The sequence below is a fragment of the Galeopterus variegatus genome, unplaced genomic scaffold (genome assembly GCF_000696425.1).
Source record: "Galeopterus variegatus unplaced genomic scaffold, G_variegatus-3.0.2 Scaffold938, whole genome shotgun sequence".
Lineage (NCBI taxonomy): Eukaryota > Metazoa > Chordata > Mammalia > Dermoptera > Cynocephalidae > Galeopterus > Galeopterus variegatus.
In genome coordinates, this window is record NW_007727049.1 from 453,381 (window position 1) to 467,833 (window position 14,453).

General features: G+C 52.1%; 1 protein-coding gene across 1 annotated transcript in view; it reads left to right on the forward strand.

The window, feature by feature from the left end:
• PLXDC1 (plexin domain containing 1) overlaps positions 1-14,453 on the forward strand; it is a gene marked incomplete at its 3' end in the record, with an annotated part of 53,355 nt that overhangs the window by 19,277 nt on the left and 19,625 nt on the right. The window lies entirely within an intron of this gene.

Here is a 14,453-nt window from a genome sequence, read left to right on the forward strand (position 1 = left end):
CCTGAGTAACTCACCCCTCACCCCACAGTTTTGTTGGTCCTTTGGCTAAATAACTAATACCTGCCCTGGGCAGATACAATGGTCAAAAGGACTATGTCCCAGTCTGCACAAAAAGGACATTTTGGGAGAGAACCACAGAGACGTGGACTTCTGGAAGCCATCATCTGTGGGCGTTCGGAAGGGACAGTAGGATTCATTAAGAGCCAGTATGGATTCAATAACACCAGAGCTTAGGAAACAACAACACAGATGTTTGAGTTCCACCCTGGCCGGACTGGTTCAGAAAACTTGAAGATGGAGCCTGGGAGTTTGTTTCTTTAAAAGATCCGCCATGTGATTCTGATGGTCACCTGGGTGCGGCAACTTCTGATCTACAAGATTTCAAACCAATTGTGTACTTGGCTACCAGATTGGTCATGAGGCTTTTTCTGGTACCGGGGGGCTGTATGCGAGCTCGAGGCTTCCACCATCTCGGGGGCTTCGTGACCCCCTTAGCAGCCGCACATCGAGAGTCCATAGGAAGGAGCAAGGCCACCCTGGAAGGAGGCCCCTCTGACTGCCTTAGGGTTGTCCCCAGCTCTGCCTAGAAGATAGGAGGACCAGGCTTCCAGAGGAACTTATCTGGAAGGGAGTGCAGACTCCGATAAGGAACCCGAACACCTCCTCATCGGTGGGCTGGAGTGATATCTGCCTCTGGTCTTAGGAAACTACCAGGGTAGATATAAATCCTGGCACTCCCATCTAGAAGTTGGGAGACATGCAGTTCATAAGGAAAAGACCGGGGCTCCTTACGGTCTGTGGGCCGGATGAGTTAGGTGCATGGGGTGGCTGCCAACGACGGATGTGGGAAAGCTGGCTACGTTCTCGGAAACCCATGGAAACCCAGGGACCGGGGCTCTTGGCCTGACCACTGTTGAGGGGCTTGTGCCCCTCTCTCAGGTGACTGTCTAGAAACCAGGGGAGTCCAGGAGAGGGCAGCTGGGGTGGTGAAGAGACTTGGATCCTTGTCCCAGAAGGAATGGTGAAGGGTGTTTAGGGTATTTAGCCTGGTATAGAGAAGATTCTAGATGTGGCTGTTTCTAATAGCTGTGGGGCCGTAACTGGGGCAGAAGGAATAGACTTTATTTTCTCCATGTCACTTGCCACCTCCTTCGCTGAATCACCTACTTGTTTATACTGCCTATCCTCCCCTGGAATGTAGGTAAGTGCTGTTAACTTTATCACTGTGTCCTCAGTACCTGGCCCACGGTAGGTGCCTCTTTTTTGAAGGAACAAAGGAAGCTGGGCTATCCCCATACCCAGCAGCTCCACAGACAGGGTTGTTGAAGAAATGTTGAAGAGAAGAATCATGCCCAGCCTGGGTCGTTGGACTCAGTGGCCCCTAAGGACCCCAACTCTACTGACTCTTGGATTCCCACACACAGAACAGGATGTTGATGCTTACACATATCAGAGCATGTGTGCCTACGTGCCTCTGACCTGGATGGTCCTGTGACAGGATCCTCAAAGGCCTGAGTTCCATTCCCTGCTCTGCCTTGGACTTGTTAGACCTTGCCCTGAGCAGTGTTCAACCGAGGATGCTGATGATCCCCCCAGCACAGCCAGACCTCGACCCCTCTCCCTGCTGTCTGCAACCCCAACCCTGAGAATGAATGCACAGCCTTGGCCTCGCAGGAGCTAGGCGAAGGGGTCCAGAGACACCTGCCTGCTTCTCCCGCGTCTCCGTGGCCTAAGGAAATCTGATCTAGATAATGGCTTGGCAGCAAAGGTAGGTGAGATGAGAGAAGAGAGGTCAAAAGGGATATTTCGGCAAGTTAGATTTGGTCTGTTTCAACAGGAAACCCTTCCACTGTTCATCCATATCACAGGCTGGTTTGTGCCAACAGCAATCAGGCCTCTGCTCTGGGGCCATTTTCAAGGGGCCGGCCCAGCAGGTGGGCTGCGATTCCCTTTGCCCCCTCGCCCCCAGTGTCCCCTGACCTTCCTCCACTGTTCCTCAATACACTCTCCTGGCTGTGGGCCTCCTTTCTGGCCCAGTCCCCTCAACTCAACCCCCTCTACTCAGCTACACTATCCAGCCCCGCTGCCCAGCCCCCTATTCCACCTCCCCACAGTGCTCCTTCCAGCCTGCACTCCCATACCAGGGTGAGCTGGCAGCTCCGAGGCCCCAGGTCAGAACCATCTCCCTCGTAAATGTTATTCCCACACCCACACCCAACAGGACAAGAGCCCTATTTCCACCGGGATGTGGAAAATCCCCATCTTCCACATCCTGGTGGAAATAAGACTCTTGTCCAGACTCAAGATTTCCAGGGATTTTCCACCCAGACCAAGCCTGAGGTCCCAGGGACAGTGGGAAAAAAATTTTTTTTGGTGGGGGACGGGGGGTTGGGAGAGCCATAGTATTAAGTCAGAGACCCTGGGATGTGCCACAATTAATCTTCCAAGCGGCTGGAAGGGGAAGGCCTTGGACAAAGATTCTCTTCCCGCCTGGGGATTTCCAAATCCTGCTCCAAGGTTTTCTTGGTTCCACAGTTCAGGTCTAGAGCCAGAGTTTGGGAAGAACCAAGCTTAAGAACATTCTGATTTGGACGTGGTTCCCCCTTTCCCTCTGTAAGAGAAAAGGCTCCTCTCCTCCCATTCCAGCCGTCCCCTGGCCCAACTTCCCGAATTCCTCTTTCTTCTCTGGCCAAAGCAAACCTTCCCAGCTTGTTGCATCACTGTGGCTGGCGCCAGGAATGCCCAGGGACCCTGAGTCAGGGTGGGCACCTCGTCACCCAAGACAGTTGGGCAGGGAGCGGGACAAGTGAGTGCGACGCCTGCCTGGTTTCTACAACCTTCCAAAGGCAGCAGTTCCTGAAAAGAGGCCTCCAAAAGGTCCCCTTCCCAGATCTCAGGGCCTAGGCAGATGGGACAGACAGACAGACTCACAAGGAGCGAGCAGTGCTCCCCCAACACCCCTCACCAGTGTGCCCAGGGAAGGGGATGAGGCCAGGAGACGACAGGGAAGACTTCTGGGGGTGGACGGTGGGGTGGGCGGAGAGAGGGGGAGGTTGTGAGCAGAATTTTGAAGAGAGAGAAGATAAGAGATTTAGTGAGAAGAAAGGATGTCCAGGGCGGAGTCCGGACGTGCAGTCCCCGCGCCGTGGAAGGGAGCCGCCCGTCCTGGCCCGGGGTCTTGGTCCTGAGACGCACCAGCTGCACGGCCCTGGGCCGGACACTGAGCCCTCAGTTAACGAGCCCGCCGCGGCGAGCCCTGGCCGGCCTGCGCTAGCTTTAACTCTCCCGAGTGGGTGGTAACTACGCGTCCCACGGAGCCGAGCTTGAAGGGGAAAATGTGAGGCACGTGGCGGTTCTCAGTCCCAGTGGTCGCCCCTCCCTCCTCGGGGCTCGGGAATGGAGGCACAGCGCCCTCTCCTGGCCGCTCAGCCCGGTGGCTCGTCCCCGCTGTGCTGCTCCCTCCTTTTGACCCTTTTCCTTCTTTCTTGTTCGTTGAGTGAGATTCTCATAACATAAAAGTAACCATTTTAAAGTGAACAGTTCAGTGGCATTTAATACACACACAGTGTTGTACAACCACCACCCCGTCTAGTACAGAAGGAAACGCTCTAACCACTGAGCCGCAGTTCCCCAAACCCCCCACCCCCTAGCCCCTGGCGACCACCAACCTGTGTTCTATTTCTATAGATTTACCTGTTCTGGATGTTTTATGCAAACGGAATCATACAATAGACGACCTTCGTGTCTAGTTTCTTTCACTTTTTATAATGTTTTTGAGGCTCATCCGTTTTATTTATTTATTTTTATTTTTTAATTTTTTTCCTTTTTGTCTTTTTTCGTGTCCAGCAACGGATCGCAACCCTCAGTGTCGCGCCTGTACCAGACCCGGACGGGCAATGGGATTGCAGCCCTCGGTACCGTGCCCGCACCTCGCTCAGCCAGTGAGCGGGAACCGGTCTGTATGTGGGATCCGAACCCTCGGCAGGAGCGCCGCTGCGCTCCCGAGCGGCGCACTGTAGCAGTGCACCACCTGGGCCGGCCCAAGGCTCATCCGTTTTATGGCTGAGTAATATTCCATGGTGTGGATGCACCATCCTTTCTTTATCCGTTCATTGACTGGTGGACACTTGGGCGGTTTCCACTGCTTGGCTATTGTGAACAGTGCTACTGTGAACGTGTGTAAACGTATGTGTCTGAGTACCTGTTTTCAGTTCTTTGGGGTACATACCTAGGAGTGGAATTGCTGAGTCACGTGGTAGGGAAATTATCCAGGACATGGAAAGTGCACCTATAAGATCATCGCAGTATTGTTTATGACAGCATAAAAATTGGAAGCTACTGAAATGCCCAATAAAAGGGAAATAATTAAGAAAATTGTGGGTTTTCTTCTGAGTGGACTGTCTCATGAAGCTGTTACGAGTATGGTTAGAAATACTGTGTTTACCATCAAAAACTGCTTTAGAGATCATGAAACATGATAGAAGCAGTCCGCAAATCTGGAAGATCATGAGGATTATAACTATGTGAAATTATACACGTGAAAAACACTGGAAGGAAATATACCAACATGGGACCAGATGATGGCTGGGGAGGCCTGTTTCCGTTTTTGTTTTTCCTGTTGTCCTAATCCTCTGTGGTTATGTGACATATACTTACACTATCAAAATCTCTGGTTGGCTGATATCCCTCGACAAGCCCACGTGTTGTGTCAGTGCCGGGATAAGATGATTCTTCCATTTCCAAGCCTAATCCAGACCCTGGTTTCCAGGGCTTTCTTAGGTCAGCTTCACCCACCCCGACTCCTCTTTACCCCAGACCCTCAGCAAATGCAAGAGCCCTTTCCCTGGTCTGGGTTACACCAGGGAACTCACTTTCTGCATTTCTGTGATGATAGACAAGTGTTCTGTGTGGGTTTATTTCAACCCGAGGTTCAAATGCCTCCAGAGGGCAGCTGGGGGTCTGGGAGGGATAGTCCTTGTGTAGATACAAGAGGTAGGGAAAATAACAACAAGAGGTGACGTTACAGGAGCCCTTCCAGAGTGCCAGCCTCATTCTGTGGCTTTACATTTAACCCACACAACTCACTCACGAGGCAGGTGTTTCGGATATTTCGTTCCCTCTTATTCTCCTGGACAGCGAGGTGAAGCCACCTACCCAAGGTCACGCGGCTAGTGGGTGGCAGAGCCAAGACAAGAACCCAGGTCTTTCTGCCTTCAGAATCTGAGCTCCTAACCACTGCCTCCTTGGGGACAAACACAGTTGACTTTCATATCTGTGGGGTACAGAGTTGAATATCAAAACCTGTGTGCAATATGTGATGCTCAAATCAGGATAATTAGCATATTCAACATTATACAATGTAATCATTTTTTGTGGTCCTTTACCAATTCCTCCGTTATTCCCCTCTCTCTCCCACTTTCCCACCTCTGGTAACCTCAGTTCTGTTCCCTCCTTTTGAAAGTTCAATGTATCATTGTGATTGTTGTTTGTTTGTTTGTTTCTTTCCTTTCTTTTCTTTCTTTCATTTTTAGCTCCCACTTGTGAGTGAGGACATGCAGTATTTCTCTTTCTGTGCCTGGCTTATTTCACTTAACATAATTTTCTCTAAGTTCATCCATGTTGCTGCAAATGGCAGGATGTCATTTTTTTGTGTGGCAAAGTAGTATTCCATTGTGTAAATATACCACGTTTTCCTTATCCAGTGGTCCAATGATGAACATTTAGGATGGACTCTTGGCTATTGTAAATAGAGCTGTGATAAACACGGGAGTGCTGGTATTGGGAACCTGTTTCAAATGCAGATTCTGATTCAGCAGATTTGGGGTTGGGCCCAGGAGTCTGCATTTCTAATGAGCTCCCCGGTGATGCTGATGCTGCTGGTCCTGGGGTACGCTTTGACCAGCAGGGATCTAGAACACATTCCTGTTGGTCTTGTAAGGCCTCTTGGATTGGTGGCAGCAGGGACCAAGTTGCCCCTCCCCCCAGCAGTAATCCCATCAGCTCCTCCTGGGGTGGACCCAGCTGCCTGCAGCGCTGTCCTGACAAGCCTCAGCGGCCAAGCCTCTCCAGCAGGCCCTGCAGGGAGCTTTGGTTGCTTGCCCTAGCATTTCCACCTGCCAGTTGGCTGGCAGGTGATGGGCTGATTGTGACAGCTTAGCCAGAGTTCCTGTCCAGAAACGTCTTGAGCTCAGCCAAGGTAAATGCAGCCCCGCTGTCAGAAATGAAGTGCCTGTCGGGCCTCCAGGGCTGAATAATTGAGAGAGAAGAGACATCGTAAGGGCAGAAGGTTAGGACGGAGCTGAGCTGGGGATTCTTTTGAGGAGGCAGCCTCCAGGATCAAGACCCTTCCTGGGAAGGTCCAACAAGATCGTAGTAATAGCTCCCACTTATCAAAACACCTGCTGTGGGCCAGGCACTGGGCTAAGAGCTTTATGTTGATACGTTTTGTCTAATCCTTTCAAGAACTCTGCAAGAAAGGCTACTGATGAGAGAACTGAAGCTCAAAGAGGAAAATAATGCTTGGCACCAACTACTATGTGATGGAGCCAGTTTTTGAACTTAGGAGTGTCTGACTCCACGGCCCAGGCACTTGATCATGGAGCAGTGACTTTTAAATTGTGCTCCACAGAACCCTGAGGGTTCCCAGAAGTGCTTCACAAGCTGCTGTGGGACGGAGGGTGGTGGGGAAGGAAGGAGCAAAGTGGGCCGGGCTCCAGACCCTTCTCTTCCCTCGCGCCAAGGTGGCTGTACTTTGATGTGATTTATGTATTGAGTTTCCGTGGAAGATTAGTTGGAAGAAAGGATTTCAGAGCCAAACACATTTGAAATCCACATCACGCTCCCTCCCAAAACGAATGTTTTGGATTATTGACCAGGGCTTCTTGCACACATCTCAGGGAAACACAGTTCTCTTTGGTGGACTTGCCAAGTGGTTTGGCTTGTTTGTAATGTCAGGTCACCTGTGCCGTAGCTTCTCTGATGGGCTGTGAATTGTGTGAATTCCTCCGACAGGTTCACTGCCAGGCACAGTCTCTGAATCCTTTTTAAGAGACACACTACTTTGAATTATAACGAAGGAGCCCTGGGATTGATCGGCCTGAAGACACCACTTAGGGCTTTGTATTAATTAGGATACAGCTGTTGTAACAAATGCCCAGGTGCTTAGACACAAGAGAAATCTATTCTCTTACATGGAAGAGTGTGAGTGTAAGTAAGCAAGGGTTGATATAGTGGTGGGGACCCAGGCTCCTTCTGTCTTGTTGCTCTGCCTTCTGCAACATGTGCTTTCCATTTCATGGTCCAAAATGGCTGTTTCAGCTCCCACCATCGCATCTGCATCCCTGCCAGGCAAGGGTAGGGCATCCCATTCCCATTAAGGGCAATCATTCTGTTCATTTTTTTTTTTTTTTTTTTGCAGCTGGCCAGTATGGGGATCTGAACCCTTGACATTAGTGTTATCAGCACCGTGCTCTCCCAACTGAGCTAACTGGCCAGCCCCTGTTCATCTTCTATTGGGCAGACATAGTCATGTAGCCATACCTAGTTATATGGAGGGCTGGGAAATATAATCGCGCTGGATGGCCACATGCCTAGCTAAAACTGAGAGCTTCTGCTACTCAAGGAAGAAGGGGAGGGTGGTTATTGGGACAATTATCAGTCTCTGCCATGGGTGGACTATCTCCATCAAAACTGCTGGTGTGGGTAGCAGCATGATCAGGGTCTATGGTGGCAATTGGGAAGTGTCCCCAAGGTTGGAGAGTTCCAAGCCTGGAGACTCTTTTCCCCAGTGGCCAGTCAAGAAGCCAGCATTGACTCTGCAGAAGGAAAAACATGGCACCCAATGTGTTACCAGGGAAAATTTCCCCAAGAAATTTGGTTTCTCATTTCTTTCTTCCCATTCAGATTCTTGCTGTTTGTACTAATGAGACTGCCTGGGGTCTCCCTGGAAGTTCTTCCTCTGATCACTCTTAAGCAAGACTGTTCTATTTAAGGGCCTTTTGGTTCTGAGGAGCCATTTGAGGAGTCTTGCAGAGAAGGATTCTAGTGAGGGTGCAGAGAACTGTCATGGGATCAGGGGGCTGAACATGAACAACAGCCAGGCCTCAAGGAAACCGGAAAGTTGCGGGGAACCAGGGCTGCTTTCTCTGTCTCTCCAGGCCCCTCTCAGTTCTTGTCTCTTTCTCATTCATTCATTTATCATATATTTATTGAAGTGAGATTGCACATAGGGTCTGCCTTCTCCTGTCTGTGGACTAGTGTCTTCTGCAGACAGCTCGAGACAGCTCCTGAGCCTCCACGACCTTTCAGCTCAGCTCTCTTGCCACCAGCTTCTCAGTTTCCTAATTTCACCCTCCCTGGAAAGGGATCTGATTGGCTCAGGCTGCACAAGCCCTAGGTTGTAAGCTTCCAGTAGATGGGGTGCCTTTGCATCATGTGACCGCCCATGTCCAATCAGTCTGGCCGAGAAAGCACAGGGTCATGTGGGAGAATGTGGTGGGTGTCGTCACTCAGCTGGGCCTGTGGGTGGGGGTCAGGTGTTCTAGGGGTGGGGGGCAGGGCATCCTAAAACATGTCTAGTACAAGGACATCATTTTTTTAAAAATTAATTAATTTTTTTGGCAGCTGACCAGTATGGAGATGGAAGCATCAGAATTTCTAGACTGCAAGGACTAGTTCCAGAAAGCCCCGGGTGGGTGGGAAGAACTATAATTGTGTCACTGATGCTCAGCTCTGAGTGACTTGGGTAAGCTCTGGTTTCATAAAGAGCAGGATGGAGACAGTCTGTACAGGCAGCAGACGACCCCTCCTCAGCTGAAGCCTCTTCTTTTCTATTCTACAAGGCCTAAGTGGTTGGCAGAATTGTTGTACCTCCCGGACATGTGGACAGAGTGGAGGACACTGGCCAGACGGTCAAGCCCTTAGTCAGCTTTGCTTCCAGAAAATAAAAGGCACATATCTTGTTTTCTGACAGTGTTGGTTCGCTGGCTGGGTTCTGATGCTGAGTGGACATTGTGGTTGACTCTCCAACATATATTCTACCTTGCGGTCTCGTACAACAGGAATGGGATTTGGGGCTTCATGGTAATCCCAATCCCCAGCTGGTATCCGGCTTAGGCTGAGGCCGTGCGGCATCTGGTGCTCCCCTGGCAGTAGCGTACAACAGGAATGGGATTTGGGGCTTCATGGTAATCCCACTCCCCAGCTGGTATCCGGCTTAGGCTGAGGCCGTGCGGCATCTGGTGCTCCCCTGGCAGTAGGTGTTAGTCCACAGGTCCCAGCCATTCTGAAGTGCGCACGTTCATCGGGTGGCTGGGGAGATGTGTCCTCTCCCTGTCCTGGATGCACAGGGCCAGTTGCCACTGTCAGCAGTCTCGTAACTAGGAGGTGACCAGCCTTAGAATGAAATCCATGCTGAGAACGGCAGAGAAGAAAGAGCGAAAGAACTTGGTATTGATGACCACTGAGCCACAGTCCCAGTCAACCCTGATGTCATGCACACCAGCGTCTGCTCACCCAGCCTCCTTCCCCTTTCCTAACTGAGCCATGACCCCCAGTTACTGGGGGATGGGGATTGGTTTATGCCGATCAGGCATGCCCTGGCCCCTGTGATAGTCCAGGGGCCACCTCAGGTGGCTTGATCGGTCTAGACCCCCAGTTACTGGGGGATGGGGATTGGTTTATGCCAATCAGGCATGCCCTGGCCCCTGTGATAGTCCAGGGGCCACCTCAGGTGGCTTGATCGGTCTACAGGGAAGGTCTGGCATTCCGTGCTTGGTGAGAGGTTTCTCTTTTTGAACCTGAACAAGGAAGCATGCTGCCTCAGTAGCTACACGCAGCCCTCTTTGGACCATGCGGCAGTCACACTTAAGACGATGCCCCCACGACATGAGAATCATCTCTGTCCCATGCCTGCTGCCCCGCTGCTGGACTCTCAGTCACTTGGTCTAACACATTCCCTGTGGGTGGAGCCAGGGTTTCTCTTCCTTGTCCCTGAAAGCATCTTCTTTGTTAGCTTCGCCCCCTCAGAGAAGAGCTGGAGGAATCCAGAGGCACCTTCCTGTGTCCAGGACGTCCCGGCTATGGGAATGCTGTCCCTGGGCTTGGATTCCCAGAGGAGGCAGCTGGTTCCCTCACAAGTGGCTTTTGTGTCACCTGCCTGTGAGATGGGGAAGGATGCTGTCCTTGTTGGAGCCACACTGCACATATTCTCAGCACAGCCTCTGGCACCTTCAGCTGCAGAACCCTTGTGGTTCAGCCCATTGAGCAAGCAGATCCTGAATACCCACCATATGCCAGGTGCCAAGCCCTGCGCTAGGTAGAGCTTGGGGTGAGGAGATGAGTGGTCCCCAGGCTCTGTCCTCCATAAAAGATCCATGGTTGTCCCTCTGATGTGAGAGATTTTAACCAGTGACTGGTAAGTGGCCCAAGTCGCCCTCCAGTGCGGCTGTTGCTTAAAGACCTAAGAGACAGTGGACAGAGGAAAGGTCACTGTCTTTGAGTGAGACTGACCTGGTTTCAGATGGCTATATGGTCCTTGGCCTCAGTTTCCCCATTTATAAAATGGGACTAATATTAGCACTCACCACCCAGGATTGTCATGCAGTGATAAATATGTGTGCCCAGCACACTACTGTCACATCTCGGAAAATGCCAACTTCCCTTCTCCTTCCACCCACTCTCCCAAATGCTCCCCCTTGGACTTTGACCTTGGCTGTGCCCAGGAGTGACCCACTCCAGGTTGCTCCCTCCCACCTGGCTGCAGTTTGGCTTCACCCATTACCATATAGCCTCCCTCGGCCAGTGCTCTGAGTAGATACAGCTCCTTGCTTTGCTGTCCAGGGGTAATCAAAGTCTCCCTGCGTCAGGAGGGGTGGTCCGTTGGGGTCTGTTTGGGAACCGTGGCACATTCTGCATGGTGCTGCCCCCTGATCCAGTCCTGCCCCTGGCAGGCCAGCTGCACTTGCACTTTGGGGGCCTGAAGCAGAGCTGGGCCTTGCCTCACCTGGCCTGAGCAGGGCATCCTTCAGTGTTGAGGCCCTTGCTTTCCCTGGGATCTGCTCACTGGAGAGAATCTTGGCCTAGAAGTTATGGGCAGCAGCTACTTTAATTTCTGACTCTTTTTGAGTCAGAGTGGATGAAAACTTGGTGTCAGTTAAGAGATGCCATTGGAAGGCTCATCGGGTACCCCAAGAATGAGTCCAAGGGTCCTCAAAATGTCAGAGTCAAGGCACGTGGCACATGGCCTGGCTCCTCAGCAGAGCAGCACCCCTGGGGCTACAGACCAGGCCATTTGTCCTCCGTGTGGACCAGGCGACTCAGAGCAGCAGGCCAGTGAGGTGCTTTCCCAGTAGCCCCACCCTTTGCTGTCTTAAGTGAGGCGGCAAGAAGCCAGTCAGCACGTTTGGGCTTCACAACTGCAGAGCGTGGCTTCTGTCCCAGGCCCTCATTTCTGACGCATGGAGGTTTGGGGAACGCTATCACCACGCGAGTCCCAGGAAACAGGCTGATTGAAACCGTACCCTTGTCTGAGCCTCAAAGCAGCTGTCTTAAACACTGGCCTGCTCAGGTTCCCAGGTGGGAGCTGCATTCAGTTGACTCCCAGATGTACCTGAGAGCACCTGTTTGCTATCCTGCTTTGTTTGGTAACCCGATCCTATCCTGGTTACCAGAATGTGTGGTGGTGGCAATAAAATAGGCAAAGGATGAGTGGACTTTTGACAAACTATACTTTGTGGTTATTCTTTATTTAAAAATCCTCCAATTGAACACATACTTTGTGCTTAGACACTATAGGTAAAGACTGACCTTATGGAACTCATGGCCTTACAGGAAAGGCAGACGCAGAGATAACAAGTGTCAAAGGCAAGGAAATCATCACAAGTGTGCAAATCGTTGAGAGGGGGAAGCACGGGGTGTGGTGGGAACATGGAAGGGCATCGGGGAGGCCCTCTTAAGAGAGTCACCCCTGGGCTGAGGCCTGAAGGATGGGGAAGAGATAACTTCTGAGTGGGATGGGGGGAGAGATGTTGAGGCGTGGGAGGTGCCAAGGCCCTGAGGCAGACAGGAGCTTGGTGATTTCCAGAACAGAGAAACCCAGCAGGACTGGAGCACAGATATCAGGGGAGAGGAGGAGGGGCTGGGTGGGGGCCAGACCACCACACACTGGGACGGATTTGTGTTTGTGGGTAAGAGAGAGAAGAATCCAGGGGCTTAAGGAGCATCCCCATGCATGTCAAGGCTCCATCCTGCTCTCCATCCTGCCATCCTTAGGATGTGGCTCTTGTTTTTATTCTCACAAGATGGCTGCTGGAGCTCCAGCCATCATGTCTACATTCCAGGCAGGAAGAAGGGGAAGGGCAAGATAAGAGGGACAAGCAGTCTATTTCTAAATAAAGTCCAATTCGTAGACATTGAGGGTTAGCACATGAACGTATCTTTTCAGAGAACACAATTCAACCCACTACAGCACGTGAAAGGACTAAAGCGCTGCTGGATGCTGGCTTTGCTAAGCTGGTCTGCTCATTCCCCCCCCCCTCCCCACAGAGCATAAAAAGACAGCCCAGGACTTAGGGAGGCAGGTTTATTTCCAAAATTTCAACCCGTTGCACGGCACTGATTCCTCTCCCCAGCCCAGTCTCCTTCTTCTCTTATTAAAGGGCAAAAGGAAGGGTTTGGGCTCCCAGCACATGCCTCAGTTTACCTCGGCAAACACTTGTTGAGCACTGAGGATGCAAGGGCCTTGAACCGTGGGCACAAAGGTGACTTTGCCTGTCCCTGCCTGTAGGGGAGAGGCAGACATTTAAACAACAGGCCGAAGAGTATCTAAACTTGGTTTTCTCTCTTCAGACAAAATTTTAGGCTAAACAGCTTTTATTTATTTATTTTTTAATCTTGTTTTGATGCCGCGACTCAGATTAATTTATGCCCTTTCAGAAACCACTTTCTTATTTGAACTGAGGCAGGGAAAGGGCGGGCTGTAGCCGTGGCTGTGGCAGGCGGTCCCGCTGAACCTACCCTGGCTTCAGAGCTGGGGTCCTGCCGATGGCCAGAGTTATCCAGGGCCCCTACATACTTTTGTTTTGAGGTGGAATCAGAACCGTGCACCTGCGGATCCCAGGAGGCAGGATGAAGACCATCCGGCTCTTCTGCTGGGCACCTTTGTGCACATCTGTCTGTATAAATTGGTGTACGTGGAGTTTTATTTCTTGGTGGGTGATTTTTTGTTGTTGTTGAGCATATTTATTTATTTATTTGTTTAGGTCAAGGTCGCAGTCCCCAGCAGAGACGGGTGGAGATATAAGAGAGAGAGACCAAAGTGGAGAAAACGAAGCATCGGTCTCCTGCGGGGGGTGGGGGGGGAGGCTGGAGCTCCAGGCGCTACTTTCCCGAGGGGAGCTGTGAGCCTGGCACAAGCGTGGCTCTTTGGTGCCCGCAGGCAGAGCTGGAGAGTGGGGCATCCTCCTCTGGACACCCTTGTGGGACCCCAGGGTTGATGGCTGTGGTAACAATGGGAGGCGGCTTCCTTGGCATGGGCACTTGCCCTCAGCCCAGGGACGGTGGCACCCTCAGGTGGCTTCTTGAGTAAAACCAGAAATCCAAGAAGGGTGGGCCCATGTGACTGTCACAAATAGTACACAAGCCACCCCTTGAGGACTCCCCAAAATATTGGGTGATGAGGGCCATTTACAAGGGGGTAGAAGTCCTCAGTGGGCAAGTAGGGGCAGAAAGTCAATATGAAGGTGACATCAAGCTGAGCACTGAAGGAGCAGGAAGGGGCCAGGGGAGAGGGCAGGGACGGTCACTGCAGGCAGGACGACCAGCATGTGCAGAGGCATGCGTGAGCGCTGGTGGCCCGAGACTATCAGGGGTCTGGTCCCGTGGCTGGGTGCACGAGGATGCACAGGGGGACAGGAGAAGTGAGGCTGGAGAGACGGTGGACTGGCTCGTGATGCCACCTCGCAGCCCAGGCTAAGAGCTTCGGGTTCTGTCTCCAGGATGGTGTCTGCGGGGAGCCCTGGATGGCTTGTGAACAGAGTGAGGGGGCCTCGCAAGTGTTTTGGTTTGGTTTGACTGCCATGCCGAGGATGGATGGAGGGGTGCGCAGTCTGGAGGCAGGAGGGGAGGAACGGAATACCCCCCGCCCCCCATTTCTTCCATGCATCTTCCCCCAGCCCACCCCAACCCCAGGTTCACACACACACACACAGAGTGTGTCACTCGTCAGAAGGGTAGGGTCTGCCTCCTGGCAGCCGAGGAGTGCAGAAACCCCTCGTCCCTGCTCATGCTGGGCCCAGGGCAAGGGCCAGCTGGGCAGCTGGTGGCTTGGCAGGGAGAACATGGTTCACTCTGCTGTGTGTGCAGCCACTGCCGCCGGGCAGCCTGATTCATGACCCACAGCGTCCAGGGCTCCTCCCAGGTCAGCAGCCCCATCTCTGTGGTGGTGGCTGCCAAGG